This window comes from Meles meles, chromosome 15 (assembly GCF_922984935.1).
Source record: "Meles meles chromosome 15, mMelMel3.1 paternal haplotype, whole genome shotgun sequence".
NCBI classification, from domain to species: Eukaryota; Metazoa; Chordata; class Mammalia; order Carnivora; family Mustelidae; genus Meles; species Meles meles.
The window spans coordinates 58,454,518-58,473,606 of NC_060080.1; the positions used below are offsets into that span (position 1 = coordinate 58,454,518).

Below are 19,089 nucleotides of genomic sequence, written 5' to 3' on the forward strand. Positions count from 1 at the left end.
GAAGAGTCATCTCCATGGGATCACACTACGGCTTCTGCAGAAACCAGAGATCCAAAGTTAGGCAGAGAGAAGCCCGCAGCTGCTGCTTTGCACACCCGGAAGGGGTATGGTCCACTTGGGCCTCCCAGTGCTGCTCTGCGGAGCCCCCTACGTGGGCTCAGGCAAGCTCCTGCACATGGGATTTTGAGGGCCATGAAATCATAGCCATTACTAAGGGTCAGAATTTCATATGCTAGTAATGAGCCACTAGGAAAGCTTTGGGCAGAGACGGGCTTTTAAGGCAGTATAATCCAAGCAGGGGTTATTCTCAGTATACCGTTGTGGGAAAAAATGTTGCTTCCAACATGCCTGCTCAAGGAGATTTGTGACCTGACAAGGCTTGGAGAAACTTCGAGAGCCGTCGCATCCATTCCCCTGTGTTTGGGTTAGAAAACTCCCAGATCTTTCAGGAAACGACCCATCTCTCCCCAAACCTTCTGGTAACTCCTTCCCTTGTTTATCCATCCTGATTTCAGGGAGCTATTTCTGATCTCTAACCTAGATCTCTCCAGCTCATTATCTTTTTTCATCTCCTGCCTCCCAGTCAACTTTAAAAGGCCTCTGTGTCTACTGCTTATTGACACAAAGCTAATATTACAATCACTGCTTTTGTTTCATCCTTATGGTTATTATTAGCACTGCAGCACACGAGGAGGTATATAAAAATACACAAGCCAACACATTTTTAGTTCAGTCTTGAAATAAAGCTTTTTAAAAAAATCCAGTAATGTTTGGGTGTTTCTCCAAGTGGGCAGATGTGAGTAGCCGAGTGCTGAGCAAGTGTATGGTATTCTGTTTCTCTGGGGCTCACTCTTTAAGAGCCATTGCTCATTTCCCACTCAGCTTCAGAAGGAAACTTAAAACCAGATGCACGTATATTAAATATGTATGGGGAAGCGGGGAGGTGACAGGGATGTCATGGCGGTAGACACAGTGGAAACCCGCAGAAGGAGTCCACCTGGGGAGCAGGGCGGATGCTGTATGAAAACCGGCCACAGCTTCACGTGTGTGAAGCTTCCTTCCTGGAAGGACATATTTGAGTCAGAAGTGAGCTGTCACGGCACCGTCCTTATCTTCCCTCAAAGTGCCCCAGCTAAGAGCAGAAAGGAAAAGCATCCCTGTATGACAAACATCCAGAGTCCCCGTGGCTTACATGACCTTGTTGTTTCTTACCTTTTTTCACTTATAAAACATTTTAAAGATTTATCCATGCTAGGAGATGTACATTTAGTATGTTGCTTCGTGTTATTCCATTGCATCTGCTACATTTTACTTACCTCTAGTACAGGTGTTCTTTATTTGTTTGCCTGCAATACCCTGCTGCCTCAAGTGAGGACCTGATGAACATCCCCAGTTGTGTCCTCTTATGGACCTGCACAAGAATTTCTTTCTTAGCGGTGTATATCCCCAGGAGTGGAACTCCTGGGCCATCAGGGAAATGTCTGCTACATTTCACGACCGACTGCCAGGAAATGGCTGTACCGGGACTTAAGTCCCAACAACAATGTACAAGGGTTCATGTCCCCCCCCCCATCCTAGCCAACACTTGGTGTTATCCAACTTTCACGTTTGTCTGTCTCATGGATGTAAAGAAGTATCCTGTTGTTCTACTATGCATCCATCTGATTATCAGTGAGGTTGTATAAGTGAGATTGTATATCTCTTCATCTACTTGTTATTTTCTCAAGGTTCCCTTCTGTAAATTGGCCTGTTCACATCCTTTGGCTATTTTGCTACTGTGTTGCCTGTTTGGTCTCCCCCCCCCCCCCAGTGATTTGCAAGAATTCATGTATTCTAGATATTAATCTTCAGTTAGTTTTAGCCTTTGCAAATACCCCTAATCTATCAACTCTCTTAAATTGTCTATGATGTTGTTGTTGAACAGAAAACTTTAATTTTGATGCAGTCAAGTTCATTGTTCTTTTGGTTTTATAGTTTATGCTTTGGAGTCTTGTTTAAGACGTATTTTCCTACATTAAGACTGGACTCTATGGATGCCTGGGTGGCTTAGGTGGTTAAGCATCTGCCTTCGACTCAGGTCATGATCCTAGCATCCTGGGATCGAGTCCCACATTGGGCTCCTTGCTCAGCAGGGATCCTGCTTCTCCCTCTGCCTGCTGTTCCTCCTGCTTGTACTCTGTCTCTCTGTCTGTCTGTCTCTCTCTCTCTGACAAATAATAAAACCTTAAAAAAATACTAGTCTCTAGATGATACAATACTTTACGTGGAAAACCCAAAAGACCCCACTCCAAATCTGCTAGAACTTGTGCAGAAATTCAGTAAAGAGTCAGGATATAAAATCAATGCACAGAAATCGGTTGCATTTCTTTACAACAATAAGACAAAAGAAAGAGAAATTAAGGAGTCAATCCCATTTACAATTGTACCCAAAACCATAAGATACCTAGGAATAAACCTAACCAAAGAGGCAAAGAATCTATACTCAGAAAACTATAAAGTAATCATGAAAGAAATTGAGGAAGACACAAAGAAATGGAAAAATGTTCCATGCTCCTGGATTGGAAGAACAAATATTGTGAAAATGTCTATGCTACCTAAAGTAATCTACACGTTTAGTGCAATCCCTATCAAATCCATTTTTTTTCCCAAAGAAATGGAACAAATAATCCTAAAATTTATATGAAACCAGAAAAGACCTCGAATAGCCAGAGGAATATTGAAAAAGAAAGCCAAAGTTGGTGGCATCACAATTCCGGACTTCAAGCTCTATTACAAAGCTGTCATCATCAAGACAGTATGGTACTGGCACAAAAACAGACACAGAGATCAATGGAACAGAAAAGAGAGCCCAGAAATAGACCCTCAACTCTATGGTCAACTAATCTTCGACAAAGCAGGAAAGAATGTCCAATGGAAAACAGACAGTCTCTTCAACAAATGGTGTTGGGAAAACTGGATGGCCACATGCAAAAAAATGAAACTGGACCATTTCCTTATACCACACATGAAAATAGACTCAAAATGGATGAAGGACCTCAATGTGAGAAAGGAATCCATCAAAATCCTTGAGGAGAACACAGGCAGAAACCTCTTCGACCTCAGCCGCAGCAACTTCTTCCTAGAAACATCGCCAAAGGCAAGGGAAGCAAGGGCAAAAATGAACTACTGGGATTTCATCAAGATCAAAAGCTTTTGCACAGCAAAGGAAACAGTTAACAAAACCAAAAGACAACTGACAGAATGGGAGAAGATATTTCAAAGGACATATCAGGTAAAGGGCTAGTATCCAAAATCTATAAAGAACTTACCAACTCGGGGCACCTGGGTGGCTCAGTGGTTTAAAACCTCTGCCTTCGGCTCAGGTCATGATCCCAGGGTCCGGGGATCAAGCCCCACATCAGGCTCTCTGCTCAGCAGGGAGCCTGCTTTCCCCATTCTCTCTGCCTGCCTCTCTGCCTACTTGTGATCTCTCTCTCTGACAAATAAATAAATAAATAAATAAAATCTAAAAAAAAAAAAAAAAAAGAACTTACCAACTCAACACCCAAAGAACAAATAATCCAATCAAGAAATGGGCAGAGGACATGAACAGACATTTCTGCAAAGAAGACATCCAGATGGCCAACAGACACATGAAAAAGTGCTCCACATCACTCGGCATCAGGGAAATACAAACCAAAACCACAATGAGATACCACCTCACACCAGTCAGAATAGCTAAAATTAACAAGTCAGGAAATGACACATGCTGGTGAGGATGTGGAGAAAGGGGAACTCTCCTACACTGTTGGTGGGAATGCAAGCTGGTGCAACCACTCTGGAAAATAGCATGGAGGTTCCTCAAAAGTTAAAAATAGAGCTACCCTACAACCCAGCAATTGCACTACTGGGTACAAATGTAGTGATCCAAAAGGGCACGTGTACCCAAATGTTTATAGCAGTAATGACTGCAATAGCCAAACTATGGAAAGAACCTTGGTGTCCATTAACAGATGAATGGATAAAGAAGATGTGGTGTATATATATACAATGCAATACTATGCAGCCATCAAAAGAAATGAAATCTTGGCCATTTGCGACAATGTGGATGGAACTAGAGGATATTATGCTTAGCGAAATAAGTCAATCAGAGAAAGATAATTATCATATGATCTCCCTGATATGAGGACGTTGAGAGGCAATGTGGAGGGTTTGGGAGGTAGGAAAAGAATAAATGAAACAAGATGGGATCGGGAGGGAGACAAACCATAAGAGACTTAATCTCACAAAATAAACTGAGGGTTGCTGGGAGGAGGGGGCTAGGGAGAGGATGGTGAGGTTATAGACATTAGGGAAGGTATGTGCTATGGTGAGTGCTGTGAAGTGTGTAAAGCAGGTGATTCACAGACCTGTACCCCTGGGGCTAATAATACATTATATGGTAATAAAAAAATAAAAAATTAGAAAAAATACTAGGCTCTATAGCTATCCTGTTTTTAATCTCTATTAGCTCAACAGGTTTCCCTTTCCTTTTTAGGCTTTTTTAATCCATCATGAGCTCACCTTTGCATATAGTATGAGATATGGATGCAACTTTAGTTTTCTCCATGGTGAACTAATTTTCCCAAAATTATCTATGAAACAAAACATCTATGTTAGATTGGATCATTGTTCTCAATCCTTCATGTCTTCCCTGCTATTGAATTATACATCGACGCCCTTTGCCATGTGATTTTTTTGTAGCATCTTCTACTATTGGTGTTGGACTTGGCCATGTGACTTATTTGGCCAATGGAATGTTAGAATATGCAATGGGAGCAGGGGTATTCAATGTGTTTTAGTGACTTGACTTTTCCTCTTGGGCTTCTGTAATTGCCAGAATGAGACATGGGATGCAGACCTGAACTTCACCTGTGTCCTGGAGCTAAGCCCAGTGAATTCAGTGGAACTCAACCAAGTCTTGATAAATCCAGATGAGGTCAGCAAATCTCAGTTCACACACAGATCCAAGAAGGAGAAAAAAACAATAGCTGCATAAGCCACTGATTTTCTGGGATTGTCTGTTATGTAGTATTATTGCAGCAATAGTTGAGTATCTCAATATGATTTCCTCATAGATTTGTGATGTCACCATTAGCACATACCAAATTCTTGTAGGCAATTGGTTTGTTTCTGAGTTCCCTATTCTGTTCCACTCTTCTACATGTGTGTTATTATCACTTAGAATATGTCTTACTATATGGGAGGATACATTTCCCCTGATTTTCTTTTTAAAAAATGACAAGATTATATGGAATTTATTCTTCCATATGCATTTTAAAATGTTTAAATCCCTCAAATCCTGCTACAGGTTTGAATAATTTGCATTCAGTTTATGAATTTTGGGATCACTTATATCTTAATAATGTCATTATCCTGTCCACAAACATTATCCATAACCCTATTTAGGTCTTCTTTGAAGTTTATTAACAGAGTTAACATCATTTTCCATAAAGGTTTTGTGCATTCTTTTTTAGGTTAACTGCTAGATTTGCTGCTTTTGTAAATAGTATCTTCCTTCTAGTTTATTAGTACTAGTGTATAGGAATACTTTTGGTTTTCCTGCGTTGATTTTGTATTTGGGGATCTTGCTCTATCAGTTAGGATGGGGTTTGGCTATAAGTAACATCACAACACACATACACACATATGCACATAAGCTAAAACAGCAGTAGCATATTTAGAAGTTTATTCAGGAAGTTCAAGAAGACTTGAAGTAGATATTTTAAGGCTAGTGCTGGTATAGCACATGCCTCCTGTCTTGTTGCTCCACTGTGTGTGGCTTCTATACCCCAGGTCACCTCATGGGCTAAGATAACTGCTTAAGCTCCAGCCATAATGTCTTCATTTCAGATGGTAGAAAAAAGGATGCGGTAGATAAAAGGATAAGGCATAACTTCTCCCTTCTAGGATTTGTGTACCTATGCCAATTTTAACTTATTACCTGAAACATGGCACTGCTTACCTATAAAGGATGCTGGCAAATGATGTCTTTGTTTTGGTTGGCCACGTGTTGTGCTAAAAAAAAGTGTAGTACAATGGAAGAAAGGGAGAAAAGCGTCTCTGTCACCTTGCTGATTTCTGATTATTTCTAATAGCTTGTTTCTATTGGGTATTTTATATGGTTGATCTAGTTACTACAAACAATCTGTTTTATGCCTTTCCTTTGGATTCTTCTATTTAATTTCTTCTTCCTTTTACAAACCTTATCCTGTTAGCTGGGACTTTCAGTATCATGTTAAATAGTCGTGGCAATTTTGTCTTGATCCCACACTTAAATGGAATGTGTTTTAAGTAAATCTATTAGGTAATAGTTTGCTGTATGCTTTGGTCCTTCATAAAGTTAAGTAAATTTCTTTCTATTCCTAATTTTCTAGAAGTTCTTATTATTAATAAGTGGTGCACTTTCTCAAATATTTTTTTCTCTCTTAGTCTTTTTGGGATAAATTACCAATAGGTTTTTCTGATGTTAATTCATGCTTGAGTTTCTAGAATAAACCCAACTTGATTTATTATATTTTCATGATAGATGGCTAGATAGGAAGCTAGAAAGATGTCTAAACTAAAGAGAGGAAAATGAGGCTCAAAGTTTTTTTGTTCACTGGAATAGGCATTTTGGACTTAGTTAGCTAATATTTTATTTAGAATTTTTGTACATTCATGAGTGAAATGGGCCTATATTTTTCTTAACTATCCTTTTCAGATTTAGAATCTAATTCTGCTAGTTTCCTTTTTTTTCTGTTTCTGCTTCCTTTTGCTTGTGCTGGCTTTTTTTCTTCGTTTTGTAATTTGGAATGTAAACTCATGCTTGTCTAGTCTCTATCTTTGGGAATTCTATGAGTCCTGGCTTGAATTCTCTATTCTCAGTAAGGGATGTGCTTTAGCTTCCTGATCCATGTGGGTAGTATATATTCAAACTAATTGATAACTAGCTTATAACCTAATTGAGATCAGCTATAATCATATAAATATCTAAATAGCAGTAAAAGGGATATAGTTTATAATCACATATTGCTCATATACTGTTTTAAAAAAGATTTTTATTTATCCATTTGACAGCGGGAGGAGAGAGCACAAGCAGGCAGAGTGGAAGGCAGAAGGAGAGAAGCAGGCTCCCCACTGAGCAAGGAGCCCATCACGGGATTCGATCCCAGGACTCTGGGATCATGACCTGAGCTGAAGGCATGCACTTAACCAACTGAGCCACCCAGGCATCCCTGCTCATATACTTTTTATTTTAGGTTTTAAAAATTATACATGTGACTCTAAATCATAACAGATTAGAAAGTAAAATAAGTAAGGAAAAGGAAAACAAGATAAAAATGAACTAAAGGGGTGCCTGGGTGGCTCAGTAGGTTAAAGCATCCGCCTTCAGCTCAGGTCATGATCTCAGGGTCTGGAATAGAGCCACGCATCAGGCTCTCTGCTCGGTGGGGCGCCTGCTTCCCCCTGCTTTCTCTGTCTGCCTCTCTGTCTACTCGTGATCTCTCTCAAGAGTAGTCAAGTAAATAAATAAAATAATTTGCTTTTCCTTGTTTCTTGGTAGGAAGCAACTGTAAATTTCATATAGTGCCCTGAAATGCACCTTGTAGGAAAGAAAGTGGGTTTTTGCCAGTGTCTTTGCTTTTGTGAGCATCTTTAGTCAGGTTTACTGGTAATTAAAGTTACTTCCAAGTATAAGTGCATGGAAATTGTTAAGGTCTGTAAAATAATTAACTGGACAGTAGGCAAGAAATGGGGAAAAAGCCATAACTCCTGGGAATGAGCAGTGAGAAGATCTAGCAGTGAGCGCTCCCTAGCATCGCCATCAGGGTACCAAGTAAGGAGGGTGGGCAGAGAAGTGGGAGAAAGAGTAGTGCGCTAGGAAAGGTAAGGCACATACACATATTTAAAAAGCAAAGCCCATACAGCTTGGTTCCTGCCAGGTTAAGAAGTGCCTTTTCCAGAAGCTCAATAAAGAAATGGTATGTAATCGGGAGCTGTTGCAACCTGTCCACACCCTACCCTGACTTCCCCAGAAAAGAGGCAAGCAAAGAGGGTAATGCCATTGCCAAGCCTCGGGTCTCTTGGTTTCCAGCTTCCTCAGATCCCAGGGCATAGCAGGACGTCACAAGGAGTCTCTCAGAGTGGGCACTTCAGGGATATGGGGCAAAGTTTGGATCCGATTCACTTCAAATTTGGTTGCCCCTCGGGAGTGGGGTTTGGCCGCAGGGGCACCCCAGCAGCGCAAGGCACAGGCAGAGCAGCAGCAGCCTGCAAGCTGAGTAAGGAGCCAGCCTCCGCCGCCGCCTCCTCCTGCGGGTGCGGAGTCGGCAGCACAGCCAGTCCCTATCGCTGTCACGCCGCCAGCAGCGCTGCCCCTCCGCCATCCCCCTTCCCCCGCGCGGCCCCAGCCCTCACTCTGTTATTTGCGTGACTGACCCGAACCGGGCGGGCGGGAGGGGAAGGCGTTGGCCCGCCCACTCCTTCCCCTCCGGCTCGGGGCGGCACCTTCTCCTCCTCATTGGTCATACGCTTGCGTCCATCACCCCCACACAGTCTTCGGATTGGCGGAAAGCGCACTTCTGGCGCTAGGAGGGCAGAGTGACTCCGCCGGTCTCCGGCGCCTCATCTTTCCCTCCACCCCCCACTTCAACGTCCACCCACCTCTCCCCACCCCCCACTCCACTTCCCCCGCCCCGTTCGCGGCAGTGTCCTTAGAAGACTCATTGGGCCAGGGGCGAAGCCAGCCGCCTATGGAACCGCGCTGTGATTGGCCGACGCCCACGCCCGTCGGAGCGGCGGGATTCGCCATTCGCCCCTCGCTCCGCTCCGCTCCCCGCCCCCCCAACGCCTCGCCCTCTCAGTCGCCTCCTCCCCTCCCGGCTCTTCCTCGGCCCCCTTTCCCCGCCCGTCCCCGCCGCATCTCCCCTGTCCAGCTGGGCGGGGACTGCTGTACGACTCTGTAAAGTCTGTGAGTCACTGCACAACCCATCAATCCAATTAAATGTCTTGAGCGAGCCGAGCAGGGGGTGCTGCCGCCGCCGCCGCTCGCCCCGCCGCGGCCGCCCCTGCTCGCAGCGCCCCTCTGATCCATGGCTGTCTGTCTGTACTTGTTACGGTGTAACCTCCTCCTCCTCCTCCTCCTCCCTCTCCTCAGGAGCCGCGGCAACTTCCCCTCTGCCAGCCTCCTCTGCTTGGGGACTGCAAAGGCATGGGATAGATCCAGAGCCACTTCTCTCTATCTCCCCTCCAGCCCTCGCTCAATTTCCCCCCTTTAAATTAAAGTCTGTTCCTCGCTCCTCGTCGTTTTAGAGATTTGTCAGTCTATTATTTCCCCTGATTTATTTTCCCTCCCTGGGGCAGGGGGTCGCAGGGGTAGGTTGGTTTATTTTAGGGAAGGGGCACTCCACCCCCACCCCCGTTTCCTCTCCTCCTTTTTCGGCGGTGACTTGATTGCCTTGCTCCTCTCCGCTCCCACCCCTCGAACTCACCGTCCTGCACTCGAGTGACGCACCGACACCCCCCGCCCACAGCCCAGACATCCCCTCCCTCGCTGCCACCCGGACCCGTCTCGGAGCTGGACCCGGTGCCGACTTCTTCGCAGAAGGGTGAGTACTGTCTTGGTTTTGGGGGGATCTGGAAAAATGTAGCTGGTCCACTTTGGGGAGGGCAGGGGTCACGTTGTGGCAGGAGGTTCCTGGTCCGGCGTGGATTTGAGGTGGCGACTGCCTCCCTCCCTTGCTCTCTCTTCCCTCCGCCCCTCGACTCCTTATTCACCAGCTTTGCTGTATTTCTAGGTATTGCCAGACTTCCACCATCGGGGCATTATAACGCTTATAAAATGAGCGGTATTGGCATGTTTTCTGTTTTTAGGATGCTAAGTGAGCGGTAATAGTCAGCGATGGGATCTAATAGACTCTATGACCTGCAAAAAGTGCAAAACGTCTAATGGGTACATTTTACTCTAAATCAAAGTTAAACTTTTATTTAATAAAGGCAAAGCAAAAGATATTTCTAATTTGAATGTGTGGGGATTAGAGCAAGGGAAGACAGGTTGCCTAGTGGCATGGCTTAGTATTTTTATTTTAAAATAGTTTTATGGGTTCCCTTTTGGAAAAAAAAAATGAATGCAGTGTTAAAGACTATGAAGTCTTTGAACCTGTTGGAGGAAAGCAAGGTAAGATGGAAATCCAGCTTGGCACTTCATCTTTATCTCACCTCTTTTCAAGCGAGGCATTACCACACAGAATTTTTTATCTCTCAGTCCCTGGGCACAGTGGGATGTGTTAAGGATAAATATGGATTTTTTTCTTTTGATATCCATTTTTTGTATACTTCATTGCTCTTAAGCAATGTCATGTTACAGAATTTTGTAAAATTTGATTTGGTTTCTTGGTGTTGGGTGACTCAAAGGTACACGTATCTGCTGCCCATATATGCTTTATGAGAATATATGGATCTTTAATATTTGCCTTATGCATCTTTAATATTTAATTTGAGATAAAAGGAGAAATTATGAGAAACAGTTACTCTGAATTGGCTTCTGAGGTCACTTGTGAGAATTCAGCCTATTAAAAATGGTAGTACTCTTTTTGAATCAAGTTCTGGTCTAGTTGTCCACAAGATTCAAATTAGGCCAAACCAAACATGTTTTGAAATATTAAAGTACAGGAAAGGCCTCTTAGTAGTTCATTCTCTCCTTCTCTTTCAGACTAACCAGAATAAGTTGTTACTAAATTTAATTTTAAAGAATAGACTGTTCCTGTTCTGAAATCTGCCAAGTTTCTACAGAAAGATTTCTTTTTAAAGAGCAGAAATGTGTTTATGATCAACCCAAAGTAGTAATGTTGACTCAAATGTAAATGCTATCGTAAGGAAATGCTTGTCATAAGCCCCAAAACCTTGCAAAGTGTTTTCAGGAAGACTTATACAGAGCCTTTTGGAATTGTTTAATACATTTTTTCTTGTGGCCTTTTTCATGAATCTAAGACTGAATCAATGAGAGGCCTTATAGTACAGTGGAGCCCTGCTGCCTAGTTTGAATCTTGCCACCTACCCTTGATGGCTATCTGACCTTGGGCAAGTTTCAACCCTGGCCTGTGCTGGTTTTCTCCTTCAAGTGGTGAGGATGACTTTTCCTCAAAGGGTTGTTATAAAGGTAAATAAGAGAGTGCATGTCACAGATTATTGGGTGTTAGCTGTCCCATCATCATCACCATCTGCAGAGAGAATATCTCATGTAGTGATTATAAGTGTGGCCTTCAGAACTAGACTCTTTAGGTTCAAGTCCCAGAGTTTCCTCTTGTTCTCTTTGTGACCTTGGTCAAGTTAACTTGAAAGATTGCTCATCTGTAAAATGGGTATAATAGGAGCATTTGCTTCAGACGGTTATTGTGAGGTTAGAATGAGTTAATATATGCAAAGATCTTGATTAGTGTTTGGTACATCTTTTTGAATTTAATTCTCTGTTGTTCCTTGCATATCTTGAAACGTGGTTGGCTATATTTTTTTAGAAGTAAATTTTTGGTTAAGATAAAGATTTATTGCTGTCAATGAAATAAGCAGAATTCTTATCATTATGCATGATGTTTTGTTAGATTTATACTTTTAAACTGGAGTTTATGTGAGTCTCTCTGAAATTTAGTCATTGGATGAGTTGAGTCGGTCCCTCTTTCATTTAAATTTGCATAACAGAATGTATATACCTCTATTATAATGGTACTTATCACACGTTTGCTGTTAACTGTGATTTTCTCCTCTACTAAACAGAAAGCTCTTTGAGGGTAAGAATAGTGTTTCAGGGGCGCCTGGGTGGCTCAGTGGATTAAGCCGCTGCCTTCGGCTCAGGTCATGATCTCAGGGTCCTGGGATGGAGCTCCGCATCGGGCTCTCTGCTCAGCAGGGAGCCTGCTTCCTCCTCTCTCTCTGCCTGCCTCTCTGCCTACTTGTGATCTCTCTCTCTGTCAAATAAATAAATAAAATCTTAAAAAAAAAAAAAGAATAGTGTTTCATCTGTAATTTAATCTCTAGTGCCTAGCAGAGTGCTGGGCACATAAAGAAGCTTAATGAATTCTGTATAATAAGTTAAATACTGTTATTCTCAAGTTGTTTATGAGTGGTTGAGTGACATAAGTGGTAGTGATAGTGTGGAGAATACTATTATTTGTATTGCAGAATTGAATTTTTATATTCTCAATTACTATTTTTGTAAATAGAATAAAGGAGGGGAATTACAGTATAACTTATGTTTTAGTAAGAACATATTTTCATTTTGAAAATTAAACTTAAAGTAGTCTAAAAAGTGCATATTGAATATCTTTCTTTGTTATCTGACATGTCCATGTTTTATTGTAAGACTTTGTGTCTCCCAAACTTTCTGTCACTAAGTTGGATGTTATAATTAATATGAATTATACAAATTCTATTTTGAATGTCCCAAATGATGATATGATCTTGTTATTGACTTCAGAATTAATAATAATAAAGAGAATTTATCACACTCACACTGTGAAAATAAAGCAGCATCATTTCCTTAAGGATCAAATCTTTCTCTTTCCATTCAAGAGTGAAACTCTTTTTCTTGAGCAGTCTTTAAATAACTAACTTTTGGGGCACCTGGGCGGCTCAGTTGGTTGAGCGTCTGCCTTTGGCTCAGGTCGTGATCCCAGGGTCCTAGGATGGAGCCCTGTGTTAGGGCTCCCTGCTAAGTGGGGAGTCTGCTTCTCCCTTTCCCTCTGCCTCTGTTCCTCCTCACTGCTCCTGCTTTCTCTCTCTCTGTCTCTCAAATAAATAAATAAAATCTTTAAATAAATAACTTTTGAAACAGTAAATTGTGTAATAGGAATCATAAAGGAGGTATATGTAATTAGTGAGTAAAACATTTAAACTTTAAACTTAACTGCATACTTAATAGGCATTACACAGTTAGGGAATATATTTTTTTAAAATAAGCAAAATTGATGGGGCCTACCAGCTGCTTCATTTATAGAATCATTCTGTTTTACTTGTCAATAAAATGCAGTTTAATTACTGTGCCCTCTGAAATGATAAAATGCAAGAAATGGCTTTCATGAAAGAGATATCCTCAGCAAAGAAACCTGAATACTGATCTGCTCAGGAGTGTACAGTGTTTCATAACATTGTTAAAAGTTTTCAAATATGTGAACTATCTACTACACTGTGGATGTTTTTGTATACATAATCCTTTGTTTAACTGAATCATCAGTTACCCAATTTAGTTGAATATATTGAATTTTTATGACTAAAACAATTAATTCAGTAAACTTGCCCTTTTTTTTTTTTTTAAGATTTTTATTTATTTATTTGACAGAGATCACAAGTAGGCAGAGAGGCTGGCAGAGAGAGAGATGGGGGAAGCAGGCTCATTTCTGAGCAGAGAGCCCGGTGCGGGGCTTGATCCCAGGACCCCGGGATCCTGACCTGAGCTGAAGGCAGAGGCTTTAACCCACTGAGCCACCCAGGCACCCCAACTTGCCCTTTTTTTATCCCTGCACTTTTAAAGCAGCCAAAATCAAATGAAACTTAAAAATGTTAACTTATGGACTTAGAAACTACACTTCAGTGTCTGTTCTGTGAGATGGAAAGTTGCTTATTTTTCACTTGACACATTTTAACATGACGTTTCTGTAGCTCATATCTCTTTCTCTTGACATTTTTGTGAAGGCATTGGAGTATTTATTGACATTTTACAGATGTATATGATATCTCCAACTTTTAAAAAAGCAATGTTTCTGATGAACTGTGGAAAGAAGAGGAGAGAGGGATAGAAATAACGTCTAGGACTTATGATTTATATCCTTGTCTTCTAACTTTAAGAAAACGGGTAAATGTGTAATCTGTTAGTGATCAAAAGAAGAGGAAAATAATAGATGCATTATCTACTGACAAACTTAGAATTGAGGTCCATGGCGTTCTAGACTGAGCAGTGCTACTGATTGGCACGTGACCTTGAACCTTACACTTCACTTCCACTGCTCTCCATGTTCTTGTCCTTTCAGTGGGAAGAGGGAAGGCAGTTACACTGCCCTCACTCTGAGAGGACGTTGTAGGGGTTGTAAGTGCTTTTTAAAAGCATTGGAGTAGGACAAAATGCAAGCAAATACAAAATAAACATTAGCATTTAGAAATGGATTTTTATCATTCTTTAAAAATCGTAACCTTTTAGATCTTTTGTCTGAAGGGCATTTTTCCTTTTAACTCCATATTTGAAGAGACTTCTTACTGGTGTGTTCACAAGAATATATAAGGTACCTTTTAAAAAGACAAGGAGCTTTGGTTTAATTGAATGAGATTTTAATGTTAATACTGAGTTTTGGTATATCCTGAGTTATAGCAGATGTTGATGTTGAAGAACAAAGTATGTATTGAGGAGATAACTCATTTTATTAAGTTAAAGCTTGTAAAACCTGCTTATGCATTGCAGGAAAAAAATGTTCGATATATCAGAATCCATTAGAAGTATATTCAAAGAGAAAAATTAATCACATTATTCACTTTTAAATTTCAAAAGGATTATTTGGCTGTAGGACCTCTCCTTATGCTCATTTATTTTGTACTTCGAATGCAGTGAAATGTGCGCATTTCAGAATATGTTTAGTGGCTTGGAGGTTTTTATTTATTCCAGCTAATCTTTTATTTAGGAAGGGGAGTGAAGACACATGTAGAAAGGCTGTGTGTTAAGCAACTAGTTTTTTTTTTCCCCTTTTGTCCCTGAAAGTGATTTAGCTGTCTTTAAAAGTCGAAAGCCCAGAGTTAGCACATTATGTAAGTTTCTTTGTATTTAGCTTTTCCTCTCTCTGGTTGTTAGAGGAGAGTTTTCACAACCTCATAATGTTACTTGCTTTTTTTAAGTGGAAATGAAATTCCAATGTACTCAGAGTAAAACCTATTAAGATAAGTGGGACATATGAGAAATATTTATCCCATTTAATATTAAGTATAGGGAAGAGTGATCTTCAAATGCAAGGTTGCTAAGCAGAAAGCAACTTTTAAAAATATATTGTCCTTTTGTTCTTATTGTTCAGTTTCCAACTGATAGAAACTTGGAATGATCAGATTTCTTCTTACCTTTTGAACTTAAAGTCTACATTGATGTTTATAATTTCGTGTGGTGGTATGTATAACTCTATAGTAGTGAATGTTTACTTTTAACATATTAAGTAAAAGGATCAAAACAGTCCATCCTGTATTTAAATTTGATCTGTTTTTCACAATCCACGTCCTTTTGTCCTACCATTGTTTTCAGTTTTCTTAGTGTTTCCAGGAGTTTGTCTTTCTTTTAATGCAGCATCTTTCTTATTTGCGCCCATCTTCTTTTTGCATTGGTTTCTTTTCTCTCAATCACAGCAGGTTTTTTCTTAAGCTCTTTTTTGCCTTTGCCTCTATATAAGGTATGAAATAAGGATCTTCATTTAGTTAATTCTGCTTTTATGAAACTGAAGAAAAATATAAAATCTTCTGTATAGAAAATTTGCTTTGCTTTATCTTAACAGACGAACTCTCTGATCATCTTATCTACACAAAACTTCAGGGGCTATTTTGTAAACCTGCAACCAAGTTTTAGCTTATATGAGGTGGCGAAAAGGGAGAACTCTGACATATTTATTATTTACTGCTCTTTCTTTTAATCTCTTTTATTGGGGAAAACCCACAGCATTTTTTCTGTGCACATTACCTTGAAACATCTCCAGCATCCCAGCTTTGTTGTCCTCCTTTTGCTCCGCATCCAGGGGTGCTGGCGAGCTCTGGAACTGTCTCAGCAATGACCATCGCCACCTGACCACGCTGGGGGTGGCTGGCCTGAGAACATCACGTTAGACGGGAAGAGCAGCTCCTTTGTTTTGTTTTGTTTTGTTTTGTTGTTAATTCCTTAAAACCAGACAGAACATCAGACCATGTCCACTGTGAGGTTTTCCAGGGTTCACCATTGTTGAATGATTAATGGTTCCTGGTGAAGTAACCATCAGCTTTATTGTCTTCCATGGCTTCAACTCAAATGAAATGTATCCCTTTGAGTTAACTTTTGTTTTGATTTTAAGGGTTCTTTTCACCCAGAAAATCAAAGGGTATGAAAATGAATATGGATTTTTAAACAAAAGAGATTTACATAAAAATCCTTTGAGTAGAAAGTTTCCTAAGGACCCGAATCCATTGATTTGGAGAGAATGTTTAATAGTTTCCCTAAATATCTGACATTATTCAGACATCAGTACTAGAAAACCTTTCAGTCTGATTAAACAAAATGACTCCTCCTTTTGAGTTAGATAACTGTCCATTGTTACTTTTTAATTTTAACAATTCAAATATAAGATTAGATAAACTGCATTTTAGAGTTGATTAAATAAGAGATTTTTTTTCCAGAAATTGTACTTTGTGAAACTTATGCCTCTTAGAAAAGTTTGACCTTTTATTCTTTTTCTTTTCTTTGCCTTTTTTTTTTTTTTTTTGGGGAACACTTTATCCCATTCCTTGTCTCCATTCATTAATTTATTCAGTTTATTCAACAGATATTTACTGAACACTTACTATGTACCAGCTGTTCTTACTAGGCACATATATTACAGCAGTGGAGAAAAGAGACAAATATTCCTGCCCTTGTAGAAATTACATTCCAAACCACTGTGGTGTGTATAGAGCTTATTATTTACTATATGGAGTAGTCATAACTAAACATTGTGTAATATTCTAAAAAAAAGGGAAGATTTCTTCGTGTGGATTTTATGTCCTTCAACTTGGTGTAAAAGGAATCCCAACTCCTAAAACAAAACTCCATTTAAATGGACAATTATCATTTGTGTTTGAGTTGAAATATTAAACACCTATAATGTTGCTAGGTGTTTCCACTAGAAGTCCTGAAATCATCCTCATTTATGAACCCTGGGAAACCTATGACTGGTTAGGGTTTGAAATTTCTCCTTGGTTTTCTTTACACTTTTATTTATTTATTTTAAAGATTTATTTATTTATTTGAGAGAGAGGGAGGGCCCGCATGAGCAGAGGGGAGGGGCAGAGGGAGAGGAAGAAACAGTCTCCTTGCGAAACAGGAAGCCCTATGTAGGGCTTAATCCCAGCGCCCCAGATCTTGACCTGAGCTGAAGGCAGATGGTAAACTGACTAAACCACCCAGGCGCCCCTTCTTACACTTGTAAAGATGTTTTCTTCCTTTGCTTTGTTTTCTTTGTGACAGAGCCTGAAAAAAATGTGTAACGCTGAAAATTGCACAATGGAAATGGAGTCATCTTAGCTATATTGCACAATTAACAAGAAAATCTTCAGTTTGCTCTGTCTAGTGTATGTAAAGAACTAATTTTTCGTTTCTGTGATTGTCAAAACCATGTAATTTCTTGGGGCGCCTGGGTGGCTCAGTGGGTTAAGCCTCTGCCTTCAGCTCAGGTCATGATCCCAGGGTCCTGGGATCGAGCCCCGCATCAGGCTCTCTGCTCAGCAGGGAGCCTGCTTCCCTTCCTCTCTCTCTGCCTGCCTCTCTGCCTACTTGTGATTTCTGTCTGTCAAATAAATAAATAGAATCTTAAAAAAAACCCACAAAAAATCAAACCATGTAATTTCTTAAACAAATAAAACCCTTAGTGTACACTTCTACCTCAGACATTAAAGTAGATATATCTAAGTGTTTTTGCAGTACAAATAGCATGATATGATATAATATGATATGATATGATATAATATGATATAATTATTAAAAAATTTTTATTCATAAATATTTGATAACACGTCCCAAGTGCTTTGGGAGTATCAGAGACCAATAAGACGTGGCACCTGTTCATAATGGTGTTCACAGTCCGTTTGTGGAGACAAAAAGATCTCCACATGAACATTAACTCCCTTGTATTAGGCGATATGGGGTTTTGGTTGATGGGAAATCTCCTGAGGGCTGCAATAGTAAGCTGAGTCCTAGGTCCACAGGACTTGCCTTCTGGAGGCCCTGGCTGGCCTTCATGGGACTCCATCTTTCCTGTTCAGTTGGGGCAGGACGGTTAGCAGGCTTTCTTTCTGCCTTAAGCCCCTAAGGACAGTGCAGTCCCCTTTCTAGCTATTGCAGCTGCTCAGCAAGAAAGGGAAAGGAGAGGGAATGGAGCCCACATCCTAGCCATTGCTTTCATTCACTAGGAGTGCCTGTAGGAAGCAGAAACTGTGCTCGAGAATGGAATATATATATATATATATATATATATATATATATATATAGACACTGTGGATATGGTTTAGGTTCTTGAGGCCAAAAATCTTCCATAGATTTGGGAAGACTGATATATTAATGAGGACCGTATATACCAGGGGAGTTTCCTGAAAAGTGGAAGAAACACGGAGAGGGGAGGAAAGAAGGGTGGACTGAGGCTTTGGCCATTACTGGAGATGCGCTCTTCCTTAGTTTTGCCTGGAGCAGCCCTGCCTGTGAGATCGGCATGTTCTGGGCTTAAATGTCAAATTTAGGAAGTCTGTATGTATTGCTGTAATATGTAGATGTAATCTTTCTAAATTGTTTTGCTTCAGAATTAGTCAAAATTCTCAATATGTATATTTAAATTCTCAAACATAATGCTGTGTGCCTGTGGCTTTTGTTTTCATTTCCCTGGATATTTGAAAATATGAAGAATCTCTTTGTTTTTAGAGTACATTTGTTTGTTTACTTGGACATGAATCTAAGATAGAATAACACATCAAATGCTTGTTTCTTAGATTTAAATTAGAGGGGAAAAAATCCAAAGCATCAATGTCTATTTTATCTGTTGATGAAAGTATTTGGACACTTCTGTATAGATTTCTTTATTGTTGTTATTGTTGTTTTTTTTTTAAGGAACAATTTCCATCAAGAGTTTCTTTTCCTGGAGACACCCATGTGGCTCAGTCAGTTAAGCATCTGCCTTCGTCTCAGGTCATGATCCCAGGACCCTGGGATTGAGCCCCACATAGGCTGAGCAGGGAGTCTACTTCTCCCTCTGCCTGCTGCTCCCCCTGCTTGTGCTCTCTCTGACAAATAAAAATAAATACAATATTTGAAGAAAAAAAGAATTTCTTTTCCTGAAGACTGTATCTCGGCAAGAACCATCC

The 19,089-nt window shown here is 40.4% G+C and overlaps 1 protein-coding gene across 1 annotated transcript in view; it reads left to right on the top strand.

Annotated features, from left to right (window-relative positions):
- Positions 1–8,930: 8,930 nt before the first annotated feature.
- The window catches only part of SERTAD2 (SERTA domain containing 2), a 114,789-nt gene continuing 104,630 nt past the window's right edge, over positions 8,931–19,089 (top strand). Inside the window, exon 1 of the mRNA XM_045979637.1 lies at positions 8,931–9,608. The gene's annotated coding sequence lies outside the window, so the exon portion shown is untranslated. The remainder of the gene's footprint in view (positions 9,609–19,089) is intronic.